Genomic DNA, 27,757 nt, shown 5'->3' with positions numbered 1-27,757 from the left:
GGTGGTCCTGGCTATATTTTACATAAAAGCGGAGCAGGGCACTGGATAATGCAGCTGGAGTCTAGCTCACCTGCATGGCCACATGTCTCCCCAGCCGGGTGCCAGCTTAAAGAATCTAGCCTGGAGGCCTGCCTCCTCCCACCAGTTCCCTCCCCACGCTCCCTCCACCTTCCTCCACAACCTCCCACTGGGCCAAGTGGAGAAAAACTCACAAGTGTGAATTTCTGATTAAAAAACCAACCTCTGCTTATTGCCTTGACCGTTCTGCAAAAGGAAAAAAAAAAAAAATGTTCAGCTTGCGTATGTATGCACACGTGTGCCCAGGTGTGCGTGAGCTACCAACTGAGGGAGTGTGCCTGTGACTATGTGTGAGCATCCGTGTGTCCACTGGAGCCTGGGGGTGTGAGAGCGTGTGCACACATGGGTCTGTGCGCAAGTATACTGTTTGGCTGAGTGTACGTGCCTTTGCATATCTGCGTGTGTGCGAGGATGTGTGCGTGTGCAGGGGTTGGGGTGTGTACACGTGGATTTGCTTAGAAGGGCGTATGGCAGTGAACGTGTCCAGACGTGTCCTTTTATACAAGCCTTCCGATTAAACTAAGACCATTCGTTTGGGGTGGTGGGTTAATCCAAAAACAATGGTTCTGGGGGAAATCATTTTAAAAATACTCACCTTCGGAGCTCCAACGTTTTATTTCAACTCACGGCATGTAAGTTTTTTGCCTTTTTCGTTCTCTTTAGCGCAGGACCAAAGTCTTGCCTTTGCCTGTGGGTCTGCTGATGGGAGAGGCGTCATATTTGTTGGGTAAACTAAACCCCCAACACATCATCCTCAATTTCCAATTTCGATTTCTCTAAAGTGGCACATGAGCGTAAAAGACACTTGTGAAGTGATGTGAGTGCTGAATCTTCTAGATTTTTACAATTTCGTTTCCGATCTTATCTTACAGTTGCTTATCCGCACCTAATGGGACGGCAAATTTTTTTTTTTTTTTTTTAGCAATTCACCTTGATAGAGTCTTTCTGAAAACTTCCATTTTTTCTACAATCAACTTTTTGTGCATTCACAATATTTTGGTTTACTGATTACTTAAGTTGCACAATGAGTGCCACGGGTGTAAGTGAATTTGGAGACCAAATTCAAGTGGTCCCATGCAAGCCTGTAACCCAGCCTGTGGCACCAGGATCCCAGGACAGGCAGGGTGGGTGTGCAGTGGGTGCCCAGGAAGCACGGTGCACAGACCAAAGGGAGAACCCCAGGCAAACAGTGGAGAGGAGATGAATCGAGAAGCCCCCTATCTGTGTGGGTGTGCCAAGTGTGAGTGTGCTGACAGAATGTGTGTGTCTGCGTGTGTGACTCCATGTGCCAAGGTGCCGGTGACAGCACATCCGAGTGTCCCTGTCCCTTACAGCAGCATACAAATCTCAGCCCAGGCCACTGGGAAACCACGGCTATCCACCCAACCATCCACCTATGGCAGACGATCGTCATGATGTGGTCTTTCTAAGTGAACTGGCCAGGGCAGTGACATGATGTGTGTCCCTGGCCACAAGACACAGCCAGCAGTGGGGCAGAGCCAGCACGTCCTGGGCATCCACACTCTGCCATTTCTTTGCACTCTCCCCCTGACCTGTGAGATGGAGATCCTTTCTTCCCCCACCACAGATGAGGAAACTGAGACTCTGAGGGGCCAGATGCTTCCCGGGCGAGACAATGGTGGCATTGCGGTGCAGACACAGGCCCTTCAGGCCCATTGCTGGCCAGGGCACCTCCCCAAGAGGTTAAGAGACCACCGATTTCCTGAGAAGCACTGCTAGGCTCTATCGTAGACGCAGCCCCCTCCTCATCGGCATCTGTAGAACTATGGATGGAGGTGGGCAGGGGGGCTCACTGACGGATGCCCGGGAGATGGGGAGGGGCCTGGGGACAGGCTGGCATCCACTACGAACCAGACCAGGGCTCATCTTAGCAAAGTTCTCTGGATTCTGCAAAGCCACCCACATCCCTTGAGGCACTGGATGCTCCCGTCATCCTTCGGAGGAAGGAGGAAGGGGTTCTTCTTCATTTTATAGACGAGGAAACAGAGCCCAAAGAGGCATCCCTAGCAGTGAGTAAAACCTGGGCATGACCCACATAGACCTCTGCTCTCTTCCACCCGGACTTTCACTGCCTGGCAGTTAGTAAGTGCACAATAAAATGCATTATATTGACCAGGGTTGCCAGATAAACAACAAATAATTTTGAAGTATAGGTATGTCCCAAATTTTGCATGGAGTATACTCACACTTAGAAATTTATTTCATATTTAAATGTCATCGGGCATCCTGTACTTCTGTTGGCTAAATGTGGAACCTTAAATTGACCTCCCCCCTCCTCAGTCACCCACTCCTAAGCCTCCTGGAAGACATGGGGAAAGAGCTAGTGCCCCCTGGTCTGAGTTCTTGCTTCTTTGTGTATTACCTTGGTCAAGTCATTTGCCCCCTCCAAGTATCTATAGGCTGGTTAGGAGTATTAAATAAAATAATATATGTAAAATGCTGTGTCCTGTGTCCTGTGTCCTGTGTGAGTGAACGGGAGCCATTATTTATTGTTGTTGTTGTTGTTGTTATTTACCAAATGGTGAAATTAAGGCTGAGAGAAAGGGCCACCAGGAATCAGGAGCAGACCAGACAGATGCCCATACCCGGACCTTCTGGGTCCTGGCCCTGGCTGCTACCCACTGCCCAGGCGCTTCACTGTTCATGGTCAAGATGCTGGTGGCACCTATCCCTTGAACGTTCTCTATCTTTAAGTAATTGCCCCCCACCCCAGCATACTGGAGCTCACAAGCAACTCAGAGCCCCATAGTCTAGACTCACCCACTGCTGTCTCCCCAGAGCACCCACTGGCTGAGGATGGCCCTTGGTCCCCTCTCCCCTGTGATCTGGGGGTGCCTCCGGCCCCCAACCCTGGGAAGTCCAGAGACATGGTGGGATGGCAGGAGTGAGGAGGGACACTTCCATCCAGCTCTCTCCAGGCCAGGAGGCCTGCGGCTCCTCAGCCCCCACCCTCACATCCATGTTACTTCCAGATACAGCTGCCTGGAGAACCCCCGGACTTCCCCTGGGGCTGGGAGGGGCTGAGAAGGGAATATGGGGCCATGGCCACCCCTGCCGGGCCAGGCCTGGGGCTCCGCAAGGGGCCTGGCCAACAAGTCTACCCCTCCAACTCCCTTCCTCCCTCTTTCACTCCCAGCTCCCCATCTGTAACCCTAATGAGCTGCTGACAGTTCCCATCTGCTCCTCGCAGGCTTCCTGGGTAAAGGGAGAGAGTGAGGAGGGGACGCCAAGAAACGCGGGGCAGAAAGGATGGGTTTCCAGCGCTCAGCCCTGGTCCCATTATGGCACATGCGGGAGCTGCTAGGCATCTCCCGCTTGCATGGGTGCCCCCTGCCCTTCTGCCAGAGACCTCCTCCCACCTACACCTCTGAAGGCCCCACTCCTAAGGGTAGAAGGATCTTTGAGAAAAGAGGTTGCAGCCATTCCTGTCCTGCCTGGATGCCCAGACCCCAGAGCTGGAAATCTTTAACTCCCAGAGGGGCTGTCTCAAGAAGAGAAGGGACAAGTCTTCCTCCCCAGTCCAAGAATTCTCAAGAGCTCGCCTCCCCTACCCCGCCCCCCTCCGTGTTCTGCTCACAGACAGTGGGGAGGTGCGGGGACCTGGGGACTGGAGAGCCGGGTAGCCTGCCTTAGCCCATCCCGCCTGGCCCAGCCCCCTCCCGTCCTCTCCCACTCGGCTCCTGCTCGCCAATGCTGCCATCTAGAGGTAATATGGGGAACTGCAGGAACTGGTGCCTGACCTGGGAGCCCCAGGGGTCCTTCACTCCCAAGCCCACCACGAAGGATGGATAAATGTGCCCAGACTCCTTGCCCTGGAGGCGCTGCAAGAGATCCCATCCACTCCCCTGCTTCCAGGCATCTATGTGGCCATGAGCTATTTCCTGGCTCCTTGCTCACTGGGCAAACCCCTCTAGGAAACCCAGGACCCACAAGAACGTGTGGACCCACAAGCTATGTGCTGGACACTTGTTGTACATCACCTCCTCCGAGACTCACAGCAGCTGCCATGTGGATAATATGCTCCATTTTACTAACGAGGACACGAGGACAGGCAGGTAGAGGGAACCATTCATGTAGAGTAACTGATACCCACACCTGGATGTGAACAGTCTTCTTGGCTTCATTTTTTCTGGCTCACTTCAATATCTCAGACGTTCACTAATGTTCCAGTCCTGTGCTGGAGGGGCGCCTGCTGTGTGCCAGGGTCTGTGCCAGGTCCTGGGCAGCCCAGAGACATAACAGACCTGTCCTCCCCCTTGCCCTCCCCCTGGCAAGCTCACCACAGGGTGGGGGCTGGGGGGGAGGGGAGCCCTAGCCTGGCCCACTCACCAGGCAGTCACATGAGGGACGAGCCATGAGGTCTCTGTGAGAAGTCACTGGCTGTGACAGCGATGCCAACAGAGCCAAAGGTGGACCCTTTGGCAGCCCATGGTTCCTAGGAGTGCTCTGTCCTGGGCTCTGCTTCAGAGGCTGCCTGGTGAGGAGCATAGAGAGGCCACCATCCGGCACTCCTCTCCTCCAGAGGACCCAGCCTCTCCCAGAGGCACCTGTGACCAACCCCCAGCCCTCAGCCAAGCTAGAGAACCCCCAGGGCCTGACATACAGTAGGTGCTCAGTTCGTGGACAAAGAATAAGTGAGTAACTTAAGGGCTGTTCACACGGGAGCTCCAGCCATATGAGGTCAGATGTACCTCCCCCTCCATCCCTCGCTGTCCTCACCCAAGTGGCCACTGAAGTCCCTAGAGTAGAGGAAACCCGGGAGACCAGAATAATCCTGGACCCGGTTAAGCTTCCTACTTGCTGTGTGAACCAGAGCAAGGCTCCACTCTCTGGGCCTCAGTTTCCCTGTATGTATATAGGGGAGTTGGACTAGCTAGGAGGCCTCTGCAGCAAGCAAGAGGAAGGATCTGGGTGCAGGAGAGGCGGCCTAAGCCCACTCGGCCACCCTACTCTCTTGCCCCTTGCACACTGGATCGGGTGAGGCCACGAGCTGGTGTCCCACGGAGACTCAAAGGAATTGCTGCTTCATACACTTGCGTGTGCCCCCGCATACACAAAGTACACACAGGTGTACGTGCAAGCATGCACACCTGTGCATGAAGTCACATGGACACACCCACAGGAAGCCACATGCATACACCTGCACATCCATGAACAATTGTGTCCTCACACCACATACCCGGCGCCTGCTCTGTGCTCTCAGACGTCCTGCTGCACCTCAGGAACAAGTTTAGGGACGCACCGAAGTTATGAAATTGATTTCTCTGGGAGCAGTTGGAATTAGTTTTCATTATCTTTATCTTTCTTCCAATTGTGCTCTCAGCCTTCTCCTCGCTGTTTAATCCATTGCTATCGACTTCCCCGCAGGCACTGAGGAGGGGAGTCGCAGGGTGGGGTGGACAGTGTGTTCACTTTCTGAAAAAATAAACAACAGCAACAACCACACCCACCCGCCTCTTCCTCTGCACCGGCTTCTCCCCGGCAGGGCTTCCTGCACACATACGCACACTCACACACGCATGCACACGCACGTGCACGTGCACACATCACACACAACAGTCAAACCTCACTCTCCGGGGAAGCCCCACCTAGAAGTCCTCCCTGACGAGACAAGACAGGGCTGGGCTGAGATGGGCTCAGAGTCTGCATCTTTGTTGGGAGGCTGAACTTTATTGATGCGTGTCAACCCCCCTGCTGAAAAACGCATTCCGTCTCACTCCCCAGGCTCTCTTTCCTGAGCCCACCCCCCCAGCACCTGGGGCCTCCCAGGACCACATGATAGTATTTGCCATGGTGAGGGCAGGCCCCGACTCAGAGGCATCTCTGTGACCAGACACATAGTAGATAATCAGTAAATATTTATTGAATGAATGAATGAGTTACATTCACTTATTCATTCATTCATTCAACCAATACTGAGCCCTGGGCCAAGAGCTGAAGATACAGAAATGAATGCAAACTGGTCCCACTCCACTTAGGAGATTTTAATGGGTGGATAGGAGTCCCCAGACTGAGCGAGGGTGAGGGTGTATTGGGGGAAGGAAAAGGCAAGAATAAAAGATTGTATTTTAAACACTCTTGATGAAGGCAAATCTCCACTTTTTGAGAATCCGTTGATTTCCTCAAGCCTGCTCTGTCTCCAGAAACGGGGGGACAGATCCTAGAGTGCCCTGTTCTCAGGGGCTCCCCGACTGTTCCTGGACCTGGACCAATTCCACAGCAGGTTCCTGAAGGCTCCGCTGCCCTGCGTGTGTGTGTGTGTGTGTGTGTGTGTGTGTGTGTGTGTGTGTGTGTGTGAAGTATTGGCCCCTCCTCCATGGGACGCTCTCCTTGGAGCTGGGGAGGAGGCGGGGTGCCATCTCTCACCAGCAAGGTGCCGGTGCTAAGTACCCTGCGGCGCTAATATTTTATGATTAAAAACCATTAAGGTTTAGACCGTGAAAATCAGAGGGACACAAAATCAATGGCCCAATATTGCTTCCCCCAGTAAGTTGTGTAAATATTGTGTCTTTTATTGTTTGGCCGATGGCAAGAGCAGAGATACAGGTGCAGATTATACTAATGAATCCCCTCCCGTCCCAGCCTGGACCTGGTGGAATTAGCATCCCGGTTTGGAGAGGCCTGGAGAGCTGGAGACAGGGAGGTCCCAGGCTGGCCCACGGTGGAAAGTCATTGCACTCTCTTCCCCTCCCGCGGAATCCCCACCCCACGCAATCCAGCCCCATTGGCCAGAGGCGGCGCCGCCCTCCCAGACTCCCCCCTCCCCCATGCAGTGTCCTCCACACTCATTGCACAGACACACATTTACACAAAGGCACACACATCACATGGTGACATGCTCCCCTGACAGCCCGCCCATCACTGCTCCACCATCTGTTTGAATTTGCATATTTAATCAGGATCTGTCTTCTCTCCTCCAGGGGTTCAGATTAGGGTGGGGAAGATGATTCCAGAGGTTGTTCTCATCTCTGGGGAAGGGGATGATTGAGGGGGTGTCTCTCCTATCTGGAGCCGGGGTGACCGTGGAACGCCTGGGGTTCCCCCTGACTCTCTGGAGGTGGTGTAAGGCCAGGTACCCCGCCCGTCTCTGGGAGGGGTTGGCGATGATGTAGGGGTCCCTCCTGCCAATGGGGGGGAGGTAGGGAATACATGAATTCTACTTCTTCCAGTCTCAAGTACGTCCTTCTCCCCACCCTTTCCATTCTCATGGAAGAGTAGGTATGAGCCCAGGATTAGACACCTCATGCCATGCCCCTGCTTCCCATGGGGTGAGGGAAGTTGGAGCCCAGTAGGGAACCCCTCTAGCAAGACCAGAGAAGCTGCCCTGGGGAAACTCAACATATCCCTTCCACTCCCTGAGAAGGTGCCCAGAAAAGAGAACCACTGAACTGATATAAGGAGAGAACCAGTTGATGCGAGGGCGAGGGGAGGGGGACGGGCTGGGCTGATGTGACGAGGGAAAGGTGGGGGGACAGATGTGGAAGGGGACAGTTGGGCTGACCCGAGGAGAAATAGCTGGGATGATGTTGGGGGAGAACGGCCGAGCAGATGGGGTGGGGCACCTGGCCTGATGGGAGGGCAGAGCCACTGGTCTGATAAGGTACAACAGCGGGGTGACATGGGAAACATCTGGACTGATCTAAGGGAACAGACAGCAGATGTGAAAGAACAACTAAGCTCGTGTTGGGAAGCAGCTGGGTTGACCTGGGAAGGTCATCTTGACTAACGTTGGGGAATCGCTAGGCCTATACTGGGAGAGCAGTTGGAACAGCTAGACCGAGATGAGGGGACAGCTGGCCTGAAGTGGGGGGGACAGCTGAGCTGAGATAGGGGAACAGCTGGGTTGAGGTAGAGGGACAGCTGGGCTGAGGTGGGGGGACAGCTGGGCTGAGGTGGGGGGACAGCTGGGCTGAGGTGGGACAGTTGGGCAAGAAAGGAGACACAAGGCAAGCCCCGGCTGCAGTGTGGTCCTTGAGAGAGCCAGCTCTCGGTGCCGGCCTCAGACCAGCCTTCGCCAGCAGACCTCCCTGAAGCCCTGTCATAGTCAGCTCAGGCTTCCGTAGCAAAATATCACAGACTGAGGGGGCTGAAGCAATAGAAATTTATCTTCCCACAGGTCTGGTGGCTGGAGGCCAGCATGGTGGGGTACTGGGGACAGTCCTCTTCCTGGCTGGTAGACGGCCACCATCTGTCTGTGTGCTGACACGACCTCCTCTGCATGCGGGGAGGGGACCGGGGAGGGGGACACCAAAAGAGCAAGACTCCTTACAGCGTCTCCTCTTACAAAGGGCTCTGACCCCATCATGGGGCTCCTGGCCTCATGAGCTCATCTGAACCTAATCCCCCTCCTCCAAATACCATCACACCAGAAGGCTTCAACATGTGAATCTTAGGTTCAGACGAGGAAACTGAGGACTAAGGGACTGGCCCACAGGGGTGGCTCAAACCAAAGTAGTCGGTCCTAAACAGGAACTGCACGTGGTCAGTGCAGCTCCAGGCCCCTGGTCACTTGGCTGCAGCCCAAAATACCTTTCCAGAACATGTCCCAAGGAGCAAGGCCTCCAGGCCCAGCTCACAGCTGTCCTGCTTAGTGACTCACCTTCCCCATCCCCTTTGAGAAAACCAGTTCTGCCGCCTAGCAGCATCCCCACCCCCACCCCCGACCCCGCCCCCACCCCACACCGCTCCCGCCCCCGCCCCCACCCCCACCCCCGCCCCCGCCCCCGCCCCCACCCCACACCGCTCCAGCCCTGGTCCTGAGAGATCCCAGCTGCATAAAACAGCCAAAGGGAATTAGGAAACGGGTAGAGGAAGAGGCCCCGGGACAACAGACCGGAGACAAGACAGCTGGAAAAGCACACCCCCACGCCACCCCACAGCCCCACACCCCTCCTCTCCAGGGCCCTTTCCAACATGAACTGCCCCTCCCCGCAGAGGCAGGCCACTGTGAGGTCCTCGGCCTGCACCCTCCCTGCACGCAGCCTCCCCAGGAGGTGGGTGCGGGTCATTCCAAATGGGCCATGACGGTACCGTGGGTGTGTGTCTGTGTGCAGATAGGTCTGGGTCTACGATGGGGGTGGCCCATGTTTCGGTTTGGGGGGCTTTTTTCCGGTCAGATTCGGATGCAAGGAAACAATACACACACATAGGTTACGCATGCTTGAGAGCCTGATGGCCTGAGTTCAAATCCCAGCTCTACTGCTCCAGAGCTGTGTGACCTCGGGCATGTCACTTAGCCTCTCTGTGCCCAAGTCCCTCATAAACTGAAGCTAATAATAGTACTTACCTCCAAAGGCTGTTGTAGACATTTTAAGTTTATACATGTAAAGTGCTTACCACGGTAAGGGCCATATACAAGTACTATATATGAGGCAGCTGTAATTACTATGTGTGTTGTGTGGTCTGTTTGTGTGTACATCTCCCCGCTCCAGGCAAAGCTGCCTGAGGGCGGGCACCAGGTCTCACTCTACCGTTCAGCCCAGCACCTGATCAAAACAATAGCTGGAAAAGTGTTCCATAATGACCAGGGGCCTCAACAAAGGGAACCGTCAGCGAACTCATGAGTGTGAGTGTGTGTATGTGTGAATATTGTGTATAGGTGTATACGTGTCATGTACATGTGCGTCGTTAATTTGTGTGTCAGTGGGAGACGATATTTACGCCAGCACCGCCACTGTGTTTCTGTCTGTATTAGGCTACTAGCAGGGCACGTATGTGTCCCTTGGATGTGACTGCTGGTTGGTAGTAGGTGTGTCTGTAGAAGGTGGGTCAGCGAGCCAGCATTTATGTGTGTATCAGTGTTGGGCGTGTGTCAACACCATGAGCAAGAATGTATCAGTATAGGGGCACTTGGGGGGTGCTCAGTTGGTTAAGCCACTGACTTCCGTTCAGGTCATGATCTCGCTTCCGTTCGTGGGTTCAAGCCCCGCGTCGGGCTCTGGGCTGACAGCTCAGGGCCTGGAGCCTGCTTCAGATTCTGTGTCTCCCTCTCTCTCTGCCCCTCCCCCGCTCAAGCTCTGTCTCTGTCTCTCTCAAAAAAATAAATAAACGTTAAAAAAAAAATTTTTTTTTTAAAGAATGTATCGGGGCACCTGGGTGGCTCAGTCAGTTAAGTGGCTGACTTCAGCTCAGGTCATGATCTCGCGGTCTGTGAGTTCGAGCCCCGCGTCGGGCTCTGTGCTGACCGCTCGGAGCCTGGAGCCTGTTTCGGATTCTGTGTCTCCCTCTCTCTCTGCCCCTCCCCTGCTTGTGGTCTGTCTCTCTCTGTCTCAAAAATAAATAAATGTTTAAAAAAAATTAAAAAAAAAAAAGAATGTATCAGAATATGTGTCAGCATGCGTATGGATGTGTATCTACCAGCATCGCAGAAGCCTGTGCCAGGGTTGTGCATATGTGTGTCGGCAGGGAGTGTTTATTTATGTAAGTCAGGACTGTGCATTTCTGTGTGTCAACACTTGGACTATATGTGTGTCGATGATGGGTACGTGTGCAGGCATGTGTCCACGGCGGGTGCATATGTGTGTCGGTATTGCACGTGCGTGCGTGTACGTATCAGCATTGCACGTGTGCATGCACACACCCGTCCCTCATCTCCCCGTCCTCCTTGAGGGAGGAGGCGAGGAGGGGCTCCCCCACACCCCAGGTCTGAGCCCCGATCCCCGGCGCCCCTCGCGCCTGCGCCTGCCCAGCCCCTACTCCCCCCAACCCCCAGCTCCCCTGACTGGCATCCGAGTTAATAAGTGTTGCTTTTCTCCTATTCTACTCAGGCCTGTGATGGAAAATCCTCGGGCTGGAAGTGAGCCCCGAATCGATAGTCCATTCCATTTAACAGGGTGGCTGTCACCATAACGAGATAAAAGTGGATTAACTTCTGTGCCGCTGCCACGTCCACGGGGAGCCCATCTGTTCCCTGCACAGCCGGCCTGGCTCAGAGCAGCAGCTCAGCCCGACAGGATCTGGCCATAGGGGCTCCAGCCACAGCCCCGGATGGGTGCGCTGGGGGTCAGAGACGGCCCAAGACCGGGATCCAGATGCGGTTCAGAATGGGTCTCGGGACAAGCTCCGGGTAGGATCCCAGTGGGCTCCGGAAGGAGATGGGGACAGGGAGGAAGCCGGCATGAGGGGAAGACCAGCTCTGGATCCAGGATGAAGACCCAGGAGAACCTCTAAGAAGCCGGAACCTCCCGGACCTGGTATGTGGCAAGGCATGTGGCAATTCCCGAAGCCTCTTGGCCTGGACGCCCTGGGAACCACACATACTATCTGAAGTCACTTCAAGAAAAGGCCCTCCCTCTCCCCTGAGGCCTAAAGCATAGAAAAGCTCCCACCGAAGCAAGAAGGATGCAGGGTGAACACCAGGAAGAACTTCCTGATCGCCAGGGTAAGCGCTTTCATGAGCGGACGGCCAAAGGTTCACCTTTCCAGGATTTGTTCCAGCTTTGGCTGACTTTTTTTTTTTTTTTAAAACTACGTGTCAGGAGCAAACAAAAATGGAGATTGAGTCGACCAAACCCTACTCAATTTCTTCTTTTCCTTCTATAGTGCGTGCTGCCAGTAGAGTTTCCCACCTGGTCTGCTTTTTGACTTCGGGATTCTTTGTTCATTCCACTGGTTCTCACCATCCTGCCTGTGGCTTCTTCCCTTGTCTCCCTGGGAAGGCCCACCGCATCTGGAGATGATCGTCTTTGTTCCCTCTAGATCTCTCATGATTTCATTTTTTTTTTATCTCCACATTTCTATCTATCGGGAATTTGCAGGAAGTAGGTGTCTGCGTTTTTCCCACACGATTAACTAATTCTCTGCCTCCATGCCTACACTAATTTGAAATGCCACTTTTAGCATTTAGGAGGAACCGACGTTGCCCATCTCCGTTACCTGGTTAATTCTTGCGCTAACCAACTCAAGTGTTAGTAAGGATAGCTTCGTGATGTTACTTTGATATTTGAGAACGTGGTTCTCTTTAACACTGATGGCCCTATATCTGTATTATCTAATAGCTGTGTAAAAGCATAACTTTATCTAATGATGGCACCAAAAAAGCATACTATCTGAAGCCTGTGGCAACTGCTTTTGAAACGTAAGCAGCAGTCCCCAAATGCTGTATACATTCAGGTTTCCAAAGACCTCCTTTCGCTGCAGCAGTGTGAAGGAATAAAAGCCACAGCGTGTAATCCTAAGGAGGGAGAGAAAGAATCAGATGTGCAGAGCCCAAGGGTCACCCTGGGGTGTGCGGGATGGACAAATCATGAGTCCCGTCTTGGTTTGGGCTCCCTAGAAGCCAACTCTGAGACAAGGATTTGAGTGCAAGCAGTTTCTTTGGGAGGCATCCCAGAAACCCAGCAGGGGAGTTGGGGAGGGAGGCAGGGGAGGGAGGAAGATGAGACATGTGCCTTCAGCAAGCCAGTTACTACAGTGGAGCTTCATTCTAGTGACCTTGCGGACCTGTGTAGACCCTGGACCTCAATTATCCCACCCACAGGGGTAGGAGCGGGGGCATTTATGCAGCAACTCCCCTCAGCAACCGACCAAGAGGGGACCTGAAAAGCAGGGAGGGCTCCAGGGAAACGCTGCGGGCTTTTGGAAGCAGGGCAGGCTTGCACTACCCGGAAAGCCCGAGGGGTCTGGGCACCGACCAGCGAGGAAGCAGGTATGGTGGCCCAGGAGCAGAGGCCAAGACCCAGACAAGGGCAAAGGGAGGGGAGGGGAGAGTCAAGAGGCCTTTAGGAAGCAGAATGGACAGGGCTTGGAGATCTGAGACTTGTGAGGGTGTGGGAGGCAGAAGAGACTGGGGTGACCCTCAGATTTCTGGCCTAGAAGACAGGTGGATGGTGGAGGAAGGACCTAAATGGAAAACTCAAGAGGCAGAGCCAGGATGGAGTCTTTGAAGCGTCAGGGAGATGTCCGGGAAACAGATGGGCACTTGGGTCTGGGGCACAGTTGGGAGGTAAGTAGAGGGTGGTGAGTCGTCACTGAAGCCATCGAAGCCAGGGGTGTGGATGAGGAGGGTCCATGCTGAGGAATGATCCAGGTTAGGGCGAGAGATGTGGTGTGCGAGACCCCAGGGAACATCCCACAGATGCACAGGAGCGATTGTGAGTGAAGTTTGACATGGGCTTGTCTCCCCCTGGTTCCCCAGTGATTGGGAGGCCCCTCCCATCCTTCTGGGCCAAGAGGGGTGACGCCAAGGGAGAGGATGGGAGGGGAGAGAGGGGACAGGGTGATGTGGATTCCAAAGGAGCCGACAGCTGTCAAATAATATAAAACCTCATATGTTAATAATTCTTACAATTTTGCCAAAGACTTAATGGCTGGCCTGTCAAGAGCAGTGACAGAAGCTATTATGGAAACAAGATGGGAATATTTTGGAGGCAGCATCGACAGCACATCCCGTCCCGGGCCTCCAAGGACCAGGAGGAAGACAGCAGGGCCTCCTGCCAGCACCACCAGGAAGGCCACGTGCTCAGCCAGAAAGAAGCTGGGTCATTGTGGATTCAAGCCATTGACTGTGGATTGATCACCCATGAGGACATTTTAATTAACCGTCAGATCCCAGAGCTGCCCCATCTTTCCTGTCACCCACCCTCCCCGATCTGCAGCCACCTCCACTCCCAACACACACAAAAAAGGAGAAACGGGCCAACAGCACAATCCAGAGAGAGATAGGCACCCGGAGGGTTTCAGTGGCTGGAGGGAGGGGCTGTGGCCTGATCCCACTGCTCTAGGAGCTCCCTGAGGCCTGGCGCTGCTCACGGCCACCAGTCCTGGGACCAGACCCAGTTGTGCGGCTGACTCAGCAAATGAGCTTGGACTCATCACTTGGTTTGAAATGCCTCCATTGCTCACGTTTAAAATGCGAACGATGGAAGACTAAATTAAAGGACAAAGGAAAAGTAAATAAAACATGCGCAAAAATGCTTTTGGAGCTTCGCAATCTCAGAATCACCTTGCACAACTCCCGGAGCTACCTTCTGCTTAATCTCATTGAGCTCTCCGATCTGTTCCGGGAGGTGGCGTCCTGATCTCCACGTTTACAGGTGGAGACCCGTGAGGCCAGTGCCAAAGCTGAAGTGGGCACCCACTGCGCATCCACAGAGCCAGAATGTGAGCCCCGGGGCAGCGGGTCTGGGGTGGGGCCTGAGATTCTGCATTTCTAATAAGCACCCAGGAGATACCGATGCTTCCAGTCTAGACACCATACTTTGAGTGCCAAGTATAAATGTTTTCTCTCATCTAATTGGCACAACACCCTGTTGAAAAGAAAGCCACAGGCTTGGGGCGCCTGGCTGGCTCAGTCGGTGGAGCATGTGACTCTTGATCTCGGGGTTGTGAGTTCGAGCCCCATGTTGGGTGTAGAGATTGCTTAAAAATAAAATCTTTAATTTAAAAAAAAAAAAAGAGGAAAAGAAAACCACAGGCTTAAAATGGCATCACATAGGCCAAGCCATCAAACCTGGGGCTTAATATCTAACATAATCGCGGTTTCAGCCTCCCCCAGAAACGTGAGGCTTAACCAATCAGTTGGGAATTTTGTGATCAGCACCAGGGAGCCAATCTCCACATACATAGGCCCTCTCCACCCCCCAAAGATGAAGTAATCCACTTAATGAGACCCCTTGCCCTTCTTCCACCTCAGTGCAGGTGACCTTGCCTGAAACAATCCTTTCCTAATTCATGAATCACTTAACAGAGCCAATGAGATGCTCATATTTACTCGGTCGAATTTTTTTTTTTAACAACCCCTATGAAGTAAGTACTCTTGGGGCGCCCCGGTGGCTCAGTCAGTTGAGCAGCCAACTTCCGCTCGGGTCACGATCTCGCAGATCATGAGTTTGAGCCCCGCATCAGGCTCTGTGCTGACAGCTCAGAGCCTGGAGCCTGCTTCAGATTCTGTGTCTCCCTCTCTCTCTGCCCCTCTCCCGCTCATGCCCTGCTTCTGTCTCTCTCAAAAATAAATAATTTTTTTAATAAAAAAAAGAAATAAGTACTCTTATTATCACCCTTGTTTACAGAGGAAACTGAGGCCTAGGGAGATAGAATAACCTGATCGGGTCATGAGCTAACCAGAAGAACCAGGATTTGAACCCAGGTCAGCTGGCCTGTCTACCCACTTACCCTCGGAGCCCTAACACCTCCCCAGCATTTGCCTAGAAAGTCAATGACCAGGGGTAGGTCTCTGAGGATGAGCAGGACCCATCTCCAAATACCATCACATGGGGAGTTAGGGCTTCAACATAGGAATGGGTGGGAGGAGACATAAACTTTGAGCCCATAGCGCTTAGTAAGAGAAGAGGGTGCTTCCCACCAGAGAGGGCCCTCCAGGGCCCACTCTCCCACAAAGAACAAAACCACGAAGCTCCAGGGAGTCCCCAGTGCTCTCTTTCACACGGCCAGGAAACATAAAGACACCCTCTCTGGGTCCTCCTGCCCCTGCTCCTTCCCACCTGCCCCTGCTCCCAGGCCACTGGGCTGCAAGCCCACGCTGCCTGCAGCCACCCGCCCACGAGCATTAATTGAAAATTAATCCGCTCGGTACGTGCCAACGAGCAAATCAAAGCTAAGTGTCTCAATTAGGAAGAGAAATGGAGTCGGGCACTCTTCTCAGGAGCCGGCTTATTTATGGGGATAATATCATTTTTAATGAGGAGAGCTACTAAAAGGCACAACAAATGCAACATTTAATAGAAAAATATTACGGCATTCCATCAGCGGAACGCTGTCGGGAGGGGGCACTCGGAGATCCACGGATACCCGGGAATCTATCTGTGGTTGTGTGGGCGCCTGCGTACCAGCAGCCGTGTGTATGCGTGTCTGCGCGAGCACACACAGCTGTGTGCACACGCGTGTCAGCGTGCACGTCCATGTCTGAATATGTGAATATCTGTACACGTGTGTCTGGGCCTGGGGGAAAGGGTGAAGCATTCCTGAGTTTTTGCCACAGAGGGTGGATTCCCCACCTCCCACCTAAAGTACCCCCATTCGGGGTCCCGGGCCAGCCAAATAAGGACTCAGAGTATTTCCCAATACTTAAGGGGGACCTGGTCTGTTTAGTCCCTGGAGAGCTGGAAGTGTCTGTCACCTACCTCCATGGAGGGTCATAAAGGGGCAAATTAGACTCAGGGCCCCAGCCTCCTCTGGGCTCTCTCACATGTGAGCCATGGCGGTTCCAGCCCACCATATCACTGACGGCTGCAGGACAAGGCCCTCAGGGCCCCACTACACCGCCCCAAGCTGGCGCCAGGCCCAGCCACCCCCTTCGGCCTTGGTCTCGGGTTCAAGAGCCAAGGACTTTGCTTGCCAGGCCCAAGTCCAAGATCCTACCCCCACTGCCCCCCTCCTCTACCCAGGTGCAACCCAGACCCAGACCCAGCTCCGTAGCCCCAGCTCAGGGTGGCCTCAACTTTAGCATCTGTGGAATGGGGAAGCAGCTGAGGTGGGCAGCTCAGAACCCAGCCCGCCCTCCCCTTCCCCCAACACAACATGCACACATCGTTCTCCTTGCCTCTGCTCATGTCAGAGCCCTCCTGGAGCAGGTCCCAAATCCTGCCCTCAACTCCCTTGCCTGGAACAATACCCCACCACCCCCACCACTGCCCACAGGCAGCTTCTCTAATCACCTCGCCCTCCTCAGGCTCCTCCTGAGATGTCAGTGTCCCCAGCATCAGATGGGAATAAGGCCTGCCTCCCAGGGAGGTGGCTTGCAGTATCCCCACCAGCACATGGGCCAGAGTGGCTCACGGCTAGAATCAGCTTTGTCACTGTGACCAGAATTACAACACCACTTTCCAGCCCCGTACAAACCTGCGGAGGCACAGAGTGGGGATTTTTAATCCTTGGGTCGCGAAAGAGGAACCTGAAACTCAGAGAGGCTGAGAGGCTTGACTGAGGCCACACAGCAGATGTGAAACACGAGCGCATTTGTAGAGGTTCCAGAGGGCACTGGAAGCCAGGCACCTGTGGCCAAGACCTGGGCTGTCCCACTTCAGAGAAACTCAGAGAAGTCTCTAAGCCAGGGGACTCAAGCGTAACCCGGCCATGCCTTCCACCAGCTATGTGACTTTGGACTTGTTAATTAACCTCTCTGTGTTTCTGTTTTCTCCTTGTGGGGTTCTGTCAGGGTGAAATGAGCTAATACCCATCAAGGGCCTAGAATCACGCCTGGCACATGATAAACCGCCAGTACGTATTGAGATGTTGTTACTAATATTAGGCCACCTTACCCCCAATCGCCCTCTCCCTGGCCAGGCAGCCGGAGCCATCCATCAAATGGTCCGTGAAGGTCCTCAAGGCAGGGCCCCTCCCTCCCTCAAGCGTCTAGCGTGGGAGCCCACGCTAGCTTCCTTGACCCGGGCCACGTGCTTTCCCCTACGCTGTCATTCCTCCCTGCCCTGCATGCTTATGTGTTTGTTATGCATCTTTCTAGGTGTGTGTTAGCCTTGAATTTTTCAAAAGTAAAATAACAATAATAATAAAACCAAGCAGGGATTTGTGCCCAGCAGAGGGGTACCGACGGGGCTGTAGCTGGTGGTTATCCATTTAACGTCTGCCTCCACGTGACACGGGGCAAGAACAATGTGTGTCCTTTCCTGCAGTTTCGCTGCACCTAGAAAAATCTCTCGACGTGGTAGGTAAGCAATTATCGTCGGAGAGAGGGAGCGAGCTGAGGGCGGACTCTTCCCTGGGTGGAGATCTGAGTCTTTGAACCCTCAGTCTCAGGAGGGGAGACCCCCACTCCAAACCAGGAGCCAGAACTGGGAGCCTCCTCCTCCCCCCCACCCCAGACCCCAGGCACCTGCAGATTGACGACATTTGAAAGTTAACTTCCCACAGAAGTCACTCTCCAGGATTAATATTTATTTCTTATGAAATTTAAATTTTTCAGTGTAATTAAATTTTTATTCGTCATGAGTTATAGGTAAAAATATTTATAACTTTCCCTTTCGCGCCACTGAGGATGAGTCTTGGGTGGAACCAATTACCCGGGCCTCCTCCTGGTGACTGCTCCGGGGGGGTCGAGGGCAGGGAGAGGGTCAGAGGGCCCTCGGGGACCAGAGCCGGCATCTATCTCCCCAGGCAGCCTTATCAGCTCTGCCTCCTACATCCAAGCAGTGGAGGTGACTGGTAGGAGGGGGAGCTCAGACCTACCCCACCCCCAAATTCCTGGCGAATAACCCAGTGGGAGCTGGGATCAGGGCCAGAGAGAGGCCAGAGGGAGGCTGGGAGAAGACAGGAAAATGAGGCCTCAGAATGAGTGCAGGAGAGGAGGGAAAGATTGCAGAGAGAGAGGGCCCACGTCTTCCCACCCCGGCGCGGAACATGGTGCAACAGCCTGTCGAAGGCAGCCCCTGTGGCCAGGAGATCGTGGCTCTTGGCTGTGGGGCCTTTAATCATTTTGTGCCCAGCCTGAAGGGCGCATCTTCAGCAGAGATAGAGAGAAGTGTGGAGGGGGAGCCAGGGGCCGCGGGTTCTGAAGCCAGGCAGGCCAGCATCCAAATCCTGGTTCGGAATGACCTGGCACGTGTCGCATAACCTCCCTGAACATCAGTTTCCTCACCTGTAAGACGGGGGCCTGAAGATCACATCAGATGATGTATAAAAGGCCCGACACACAGCTGGGGTTAACAGTAGAGGATCCTGGCCCTTTTTCCCAGCTGCCGCTGAGGTGCTCGGTCCTTCCAAGGAAGCTAAGGTCGCGTCGGGGTGGGGCCCTCGCTTTATCCACCAGTGAGGAGCACCCGCCCAGGAGAGCCCACTCAGCACTCCCCGGCACCAAGGTCTCCGGCTCAGAGCTCAACTGCCTGCATCTACTCAGGCCCAGCCCTCATCCTGCACAACGATGAGGTCACAGTCACAGAGGATAAGACCAATGCCCTCCTTAAAGCAGCGGGTGTAAATGTGGGACCTTTCTGGAGGAACTTGTTTGCAAAGGCCCTGGCCAATGTCAACATCTGGAGCCTCATCTGCGAGGTAGGGGCTGGAGGAGCCACCCCAGCAGGAGATCCCGCTCCCCCCTCCGGGGCTGCCCCTGCGGAGAAGAAAGTGGAAGCAAAGAAACAAGAATCGGACGAGTCTGGTGATGACACACGTTTTGGTCTTTTGGACCACACCTCTCCCGTAACCTGTTCAATAAAAAGCTGAACTCTTAAAAAAAAAAAAAAATAGCAGAGGATCCTGGGCTGTCTATCCACTGACGAGGAGCTCACTACCTCACAAGGATAGTCAGCTATCGTCTCACTAAAGCTGAACCCTTCACTCTTAAAAATGGGGCTGTCTGGACTCCCTGTGATCTCACATGAATTGCTCTGGAATATAATTCCCCGAGGCACTGGAAGATCAGAACCCACCCTCGAAACTCTCCCACACCCACCACACTGGCTATCAACACAGCCTCAAATCTGTCCACAGATTTGCCTGGCTAGGAGACTTCTTGGCTCCCACGTGGCCCTCGACGCAATCTCGGTATCAGTGGCGTGCCCTCAACAGCCATCCCCGAGTGAGACTCACCACCAGCAGGGCGACATGAACTATGAAAGTCAGTCAGGCACCTGCCACCCCTCCCTGCCTCTCTTCCTGTGTGCCAGAGCCACGAGGTCCAGACTGGACAAGGGAGGGTCAGGACTCACTTCCCTAATGCCCCCGGGCAAGGACCAGGCTCCCTCTTCCTCCTCACCTTGCCGGCCTGCCCGCGGCTACACTTTGCGCTCACTAATTAGACCTGTCACTGGCCCTGAATCACTCTCGGCCGGGCTGGGGAGGTCATTAAGCCAGAGATGGATAAGTGCTAAGCTGGCCCCGCTCTGGAGATTTACAAGGCTCAGGCTGGGGAGGATTTATAAGGTTTGTTAAATTTCTAATTGAGTTTAGAGTGCAGTGCCATAGTCTCAGTGACCAAACCGCATGGATGAGAATTGAAACAAGTACACCTGTTCCTCACGCTGTGGGAAGACGGGGCCTCCCTATCTGTCCCCCTCTGCCAAAACACCAGCCCCAACCAAGCCACTCAGCACGCCCCGCCCAGCTCCTGGCCCGCAGACCGGCCACCGGCCTCGCAAAGAGCTACAGGCCCAGCATCCGTCCGCAGTAGGTTGGCTGTCGGGATTTGTTGTTTGTTTGTTCATTTTTTTTAATAGTTAATACACTCGCATGGTTCAAAATTCAAAAAGTAGAAAGGACACCCCGAGTAAACCTCTCCCCAGCCCCCAGCCCCGCCATCTCCCAGCCACACGGTTCCCCTCCCTGGAAAAAAAAAACACACAGGGGTGTTATCAGTTTCTAGCAAATCCTTCAAGATCCACACACACAAGCAAACACACCCGCATATACATAATGCGTATATACATACATATATATTCTTTTGTGTGGATGTATGTATACACCTTGCTTTTTTTCACTGAATACCAAATCTTAGGAATTTCGAATGCTAATTGGTCAGCACCAAACAGGCCTGGGTTTGAATCTCAGCTTTGCCCCACGGTGTGCTGAAGCTGGCTCGTCCCCACCCACAAGAGCCAATTGTGAGCATGTCTTCCCAAGTTCAAGTTCAGGGATGTCATGTTGGGGGCTTGAAATTCTGTGGGAGTATGAGCACCACAGAAAGAGGCAAACACCTCAAATCCAGGCTTTTTGTTTTGAGAGCCAGTTGCTAAACATGGACCAGCATACCACTGGGTTTTGCTCCTTATGAGTTGTGTGACCTCAGGCAAGTCACTGGACTTCTCTGAGCCTCAGTATGTTTGTGTCTAAAGTGGGCTTAAAATCGCATCACGGTGTGGGCTTGAGGATTAGATAAGATAACTCAGGTGAGTGTTCAGCACCGTGCCTGGCGCGTGGTAAGTTAGGGGTCACCGCTGATGATACTGTTCCACTCTGGACAGCATCGTTGAAGAGGAAGGGGAGGGCCGGGAGTGCTGGATGAGTTCAGGGCTCTCTGAACTCAGTGGATGGCAAGTTTGTCCCAGAGATCCTTGAGAAGAGAAATCAACCCAGTCTCGACCCAACTCACTCGATATCACTACCATAACTGTGGTGCGCCTGTCCTCATGCTGCACGTGACAGATGCAGAAATGAACAAAGTTTCAGTCCCGCCCACAAGGGGCTCCAGTCTAGTGGGAGAGGGGGACAGACATCTAAACAGACAATGTCATCGTGCTATCGACATAGGCAGAACAGGATAAGTCCAGGGGAAGGAGAGAACCTGACTCCCCAGATGGGGGTGGGATGGCTTTCCCAGAGGTACCCTTGATGCTGAGCATTGAAAGATGGCTAGGAACCCCAACAGAAAAGGCGGGGCCTGGATGACTGATCCCAGAAGGCAGAGCTCATTTCTTCTTGGCTCAGAGAGAGAAAGTCACTTGCTCAAGGTCACACAGCATGGAAGCCACTGAGCCAGGACTCTATCTAAGTCAGGTCTCCTTGACCCAAAGCATGACTCCTCTCCTGTTGCACTGTCTGCTCTCCATCTGGTCACCAGGCCGTCATGCAGGTAAGTACTCAAGGCTCTGGGAGGGATCCCAGGAACACACAGGGTGAGAAGGGTGCCCTGGGCAGCCTCCTGACAAGACTAGTCCTCTAACAGGGAACTCGCGTTCTCATACGGGGCTGTCATCACGGCCAGAAACCCCATCTGCACACTTTGCCTGAGTTTGGAAAATCAAAGGTATGGAGCATGTCTGCAATCCTTGGTCTCTGCTCTAGAACACCCCACCCTCGAGGCCCGTGGCTCCCCTCCTTCCTCCTCCCGTATCTTGGCTTTGGTTTGTGAATCAAACACGCCATGGCTTCCTGTCTGAGGCGTATGCTACTCATGGGGGAGACGATGAAGGAGTAAGAAGCCCAGAGAGGAACGGACACAACGGCCACAGAGGATTCCCGGGGGTCGGCATGACTCTGCACTACTGTCTGGTGACCTGCATGGGTGACAGGCAACTCTCCATCGTCCTCACTCACTACCTCAATAATACCCATGGGATGCCTCTGATTGTGTGCCATGTGTGAGACGTGGCCCATCAGGGAACAAGGCAGGCAAGGTCCCTGCTCTGCTGGCAACTTCATTCTGACAGGGGAGACGGAGCATAAACCATAAACCAGGGTAGCAGCTGATTTCAGATGGTGACGAGTGCTCTAGAAGAAATAAAGCAAGCTGCTGAGATAACGAGGGACGAGGTATGGCCAGGGAAGGTCTCTCTGAGGAGGTGACATCTGGCCTCTCATCCAAATGACGGGAAGGAACCAGCCACGTGAAGGGGTGAGGGAAAGATACTCCAGGCAGAGGAAAGTCAGCAGTGCGAAGGCTCAGAGGCTACGTCAGCTAAAGGAGCTAGCTCTCTGGAAAGGGAATGGCCCAAGGGGCACTGGACACACCCAACACAGAAGGTGAGTAGAACCGAGCATACCACGTGTCGATATGCGACCGCAGACTGATCGTCCTACTCTCTGGGGCTCAGTCTCCCCACCCATCGATGGGTCAGTAGCAAAAACATTCTCACTTCTTAAGAGAACTAAATGAGCCTCGGTACATGTGAACCTCTCCACGCGGAAGGCAACTCCCCACTCCTCCTGGCTCTCAGAGTCTGAGGGACAATCTGCAGTCCCGTCCACAAGGGGCTCCAGTCTAGTGGGAGAGGGGGACAGCCATCTAAACAGACAATGGGGGCCTCAGAGTCTGAGGGACAATCTGCAGGCCGGGGCTCTTCCATGACCTGAGGAGGGGCAGTGAAGAGCTCAGCCAAAGGAAAACACCAGAAAGGAAGCCAAAGAGCTGGAACAGGTTTGCCAGGTTTCTAGCTTCTTGGAGGGACCCCAAGGATAACAGGGTCACCCTGCTCATTAATGTCAAAGGGTTTACTTGTCCAAAGCCGCAAGTTGATTTGGGGGTCCAGGACATGTAAGATGCCACCAAGCACCCTGCACGGTTTCCATCCTAGTGGGCCCACTTCTTCCCGTCTCCAGGAAGACACAGGTGAATCATTTCAAGGGGTCAGTTGATGGGTGGGGAGCCATGGGAGGGTGAACAGTGAGAGCTGAAACCCCACACCTTGAGCCTGGAAGTCAGGGATCCTAGAAATGCCTTCCCATTCCCCACGTCCATTTACACCACCTGCATCAGAGATCCTAATCGACAGTCACTCACAGTGACTTCTACCAACCCAAAGAGGAGAGAGGGCACAGAGCCCAATGGTCCAGAATCTGAGCATCCAGCGCCCCCTGGTGGTGATTATGACAATACAAAGCTTGGTGCCCTCAAGCCCTGGATAGAAAACATCTGGCCCTACTCCCTCTGGTAGGGTGGGAGCGGCGAAACCCAGGGCACATTTGACACAGTGCCTAGTGCGGGAGGTTAGGGGGGAGGGTGAGCTGACATTCAGCCACTGCCCACTAGAAAAGGACATGCCCTGAGTGGAACAGGACTTGTCTACAGTCGCACAGCAAGTAGATTGCACCTAATGACCAAAAAGAGCATTCATTCGTTCATTCAATCTGCTTCATTAAGCATCTACAATATGTCTGGCACTGTTCTAAGCGTAGATAACTCAAGAGTGACCAAAACAAAGTCCTTGCCCTCGTGAAGCCTGTATTCCACTGAGGAAAGGATGATAAGCATGTAAACAAATAAAAATGCAGAAGGTCAGGTAAGGATAAGTTTTACAATGAAAAATAAAATATGGTAAGAAGAGAAGCAACAGAGTTGCTATCTTAGATCAGATAGTCATGGAAGGGCTCTATGAGGAAGGGACATTTGAGCTGAGACACAATGAAGAGACAGAGAAATGTCTGGGGCGGGGGGGGGGGGGGGTAGCATTCTGGGTAATGGAAAGAGAAAGTATTCCCTGATGCAGGGACATCCTTGGCATTTTCCAGAAACAGCAGTTAATCTGTAAGTCCAAACCCAGCAAAAATATCTTTCAAAACAAAGACAAATTTAAGACTACTTCAGACATACAAAAGCTTAAAGAACTCATCAACAACAGACTTTCACTATAATAAATGTTAAAGAAAGCCCTTCCATCAGAAAGAAAATGATACCAGATAGATATATGGATTCAAGGAATGAAAAACACCGGAAATGATAACTACACAGGTAAATATATTAGTTTTATTATTATTTAAACTAATTCTTAAAATAATTGACTATTTAAACAAAAACAACAATGTATACTATGAGGTTTATAACATCTATAAGTAAAATGTATGACAGCAATAGAAAAATGGCTAGGAGATGGGAAATGAAAGCATGCTATCATAAAAGTCTTACATCACACCTGAAATAGCACAATACCATTTGTAGACGATTGTAAGTTAAAGATACATACTATACACCCTAAAATAATGACTATAAGTTATACCTAATAAACCAACAATAGAGATAAATTGGAACCATTAAAAAAACCAAAAGAACCAAACAATATAAAAAAGGAAACAAAAACAGATGAGACAAACATAAAACAAATAACAAGATGATAGACTTAAACCTAACCATATCAATAATCACATTAAATATAAATGATCTGAACATCCCAATTAAAAGACAGAGATTGTCAGACAGGATAGAAAAGCAAGAACCAACCATGTGTCTCAAAAAAGACACATTAAATATAAAGACACATAGGGGTAAAAGGATGCCAAAAAAGCTATGCCATGCTAACACTAAACAAAAGAAATATCAAAGTAGGGACACCTGGGTGGCTCAGTCAGTTAAGCATCTGACTTCAGCTCAGGTCACGATCTCATGGTTCAGGAGTTTGAGCCCCATGTCAGGCTCTATGCTGACAGCACAGAGCCTGGAGCCTGCTTCAGATTCTGTCTCCCTCTCTCTCTGCCCCTACCCTACTCTCTCTCTCCCTCTCCCTCTCTCTCTCTATCTCTCAAAAATAAACATTAAAAAAAATTTTTTTTTAAAAAGAGATACCAGAGTGATATCAGAGCAAAAACTATCACCAGGTAAAGTAAATCTTAAAGAAATTCATTTCATAATGATAAAGATATCACTTAATACAGAAGACATAACAATCTAAAATCTTAGTGCATCTAATAACAGAGTTTCAAAATACAGGATGCACAAACATAATGGTAAGGATTAATAGACAAATCCACAATTATTGTTGAAGACCTCCATACTCTTCCCTCAAAAGTTGATAGAACAAGTAGACAGAAAGCATTTATGATATAGAAGATTTGAACAACACTCTAAAACAACTTGACCTAGTTGACATTTATAGAACACTCTCTTCAACATCAGAATATACATGATTTTTAAGTACTCATGGAATATTTTAAAAGATAGAGCCATAAATCAAGTCTGAATAAATTTTAAAAGATTCAAGTCATACAAAGAATGGTCTCTGACCACAATGGAACTAAATTAGAAATCTGTAACAGAAAGATATGAGGAAAATCACCAAATACTTGGAAGCTAAAAACAAAAACAAACAAAAAACATACTTACTAACCCATGGTTCAAAGAAGAAATCAAAAGGGAAATTACAAAGTATTTTGAACCGAATGAAAAGGAAAACACAACACAAAATAAAAACACAAAATTCATGGTATGCTTCTGTGACAATACTTAGGAGGGAATATATAGCACTAAATACCAATATTAAGAAAGAAGAAAGGTCTTGGGGCCCCTGGGTGGCTCAGTTGGTTAAGTGTCCGACTTCAGCTCCGGACATGATCTCACGGTTCGTGAGTTCGAGCCTCAGGTCAGGCTCTGAGCTATCAGCACAGATAGCTATCAGGAAGCCTGCTTTGGATTCCGTGTCTCCCTCTCTCTCTGCCACTTCCCCACTCACACTATCTCTGTCTCTCTCTCTCAAAAAATAAATAAATGTTAAAAAAAATTTTTAAAGAAAAAAAGGTCCCAAATCACTGACTTCAACTTCCACCTAAAGAAACTGGGGAAGGGGATGGGGTGATAGGGGACAAAAGATATAAACTTATAGCTATAAAAACAAATTAATCCTGGAGATGTAATGCACAGCCTGGTTATGTTACTAATACTGTATATTTGAAGGTTGCTAAGAGTGAATCTTAAAAGCTATCATCACAAGAATAAATTTACAACAATTTGTGGTGACTGATGTTAACTAGACTTACTGTGGTAGTCATTTTGCAATATATATAAATAACTAATCATTTTATTGTATACCTGAAACTGACATAACGTTATACATCAATTATACCTCAATTTGAAAAAGAAGAAAAGAAATTAGGGTGGGAAAAGCAAATTAAGCCCAAAGTAAACAGAAGAAAAGAAATACTAAAAATTAGAGCAGAAATCAATGAAACAGAAAACAGAAAAATAATAGAGAAAGCCATTGAAGCCAAAACATGGTTCTTTGAAGAAATCAGTAAAATTGATAAACCTCTAGATAGACAAGTAAGGAAAAAAGAGAGAAAATGCAAATTATCAGTATCAGGAATGAGAGAGATGACACCATAATATTTCACAAATATTAAAAGGAATAAGGGAACATTATGAACAGCTTTCTTAAAATAAATTTGACATCTTAGATGAAATAGGCAAATTCTTTGAGACATAAACGATCAAAGTTCACTCAAAAAGAAACATAACCTAAATAGCCTGTATCCATTAAATAAATTGAATTTGTATATAAAAACCTTCCAACAAAAAAAAAAAAAAAACGCTACAGGACCAGATGATTTCAGTGGAGAATTCTAGCAGACATTTAAGGAAACCATAATGCCAATTCAACAAAAACTCTTCCAGAAAATTAAATAGGAAAGAATATTTTCCAACTCATTCTGTGAGGCCAGCATTACTCTGATAACAAAGCCAAAGACATTATAAGAAAACTACAAGCCAATATCCCTCATGAACATAGAACTAAAATGCTAAACAAAATTGTAGCAACTTGAATCTGACAATATATAAAATGGATTATATATAATGACCAAGTGAGGGTTATCCCGGGAATACAAAGTTGGTTTAACATTCAAAAATAAACCAGTGTAATTCATCATATCAACAGAAATTATTAATGTCCCATGGCTGCTATAACAAATTACCACAATCTTAGTGGCTTAATACAATGCAAACTTACTATCGTAGAGTTGTGAAGGGCAGAAGTCCAAAGGGGTTTCAATTCACTAGGCTAAAATCAAGGTGACAGCGGGGTTGCATTTTTCCTGGAGGCTGTGAGGGGAAAAGATGTTTCCCTGTCTTTTCTGGCTTCTAGAGGCTTCCTGTGGCTTCCTAGAGGCTTCTTGGGTTTTGGCTTCCTCCTCCCTCTCCAAAGCTGCCAGCAGCATAACATCATGGGAGGGAAGGACTCCTGGAGGTTGAGGGCAGCAGCTGTCAAGATGTTCTTTTTAAGATGGAATTAATTTTTGTTTGTTTGTTCAGTGAGTATCTATATGGATGAACCATCACTTGGTCCAGCTTCCTACACCCAAGAAAACGTGTACCTAATCCCCCCAAATAGAAGAATCTGACTTTCGTCTTCCTAATGGCCGGAGATTGGGAAAAGCAGGGGGCCAGGGAGGTGGAAGGAGAGCCTGGGTGTGCCGTGCCTGGGGGCAAAAGCCGAATGCAGAGAGTGTTTGTTTCAAGGAGAAGACAGAATGGGCCACTGAGGCCTGAGAAGTGACTGCAGAATCGCCACTGTAAGGGCCCCTGGGACCTTGACAAGAGCTGTTTCACTAG

The 27,757-nt window shown here is 51.0% G+C and overlaps 1 long non-coding RNA gene across 1 annotated transcript; it reads right to left on the bottom strand.

The window, feature by feature from the left end:
* Positions 1–312: 312 nt before the first annotated feature.
* On the bottom strand, positions 313–18,863 carry LOC122241152. The gene is made up of 4 exons (XR_006221144.1): positions 18,650–18,863; positions 5,279–5,469; positions 4,429–4,573; positions 313–964 (listed from the first exon to the last, which is right to left on the bottom strand). It is a non-coding gene; the product is annotated as an uncharacterized LOC122241152 (long non-coding RNA).
* Between the last annotated feature and the right edge of the window lie 8,894 nt (positions 18,864–27,757).

This window comes from Panthera tigris, chromosome C1, assembly GCF_018350195.1.
Source record: "Panthera tigris isolate Pti1 chromosome C1, P.tigris_Pti1_mat1.1, whole genome shotgun sequence".
Classification (NCBI taxonomy): Eukaryota; Metazoa; Chordata; class Mammalia; order Carnivora; family Felidae; genus Panthera; species Panthera tigris.
The sequence above is the reverse complement of the archived record's forward strand: the minus strand, read 5'-3'. Positions and strand labels throughout refer to the sequence as shown.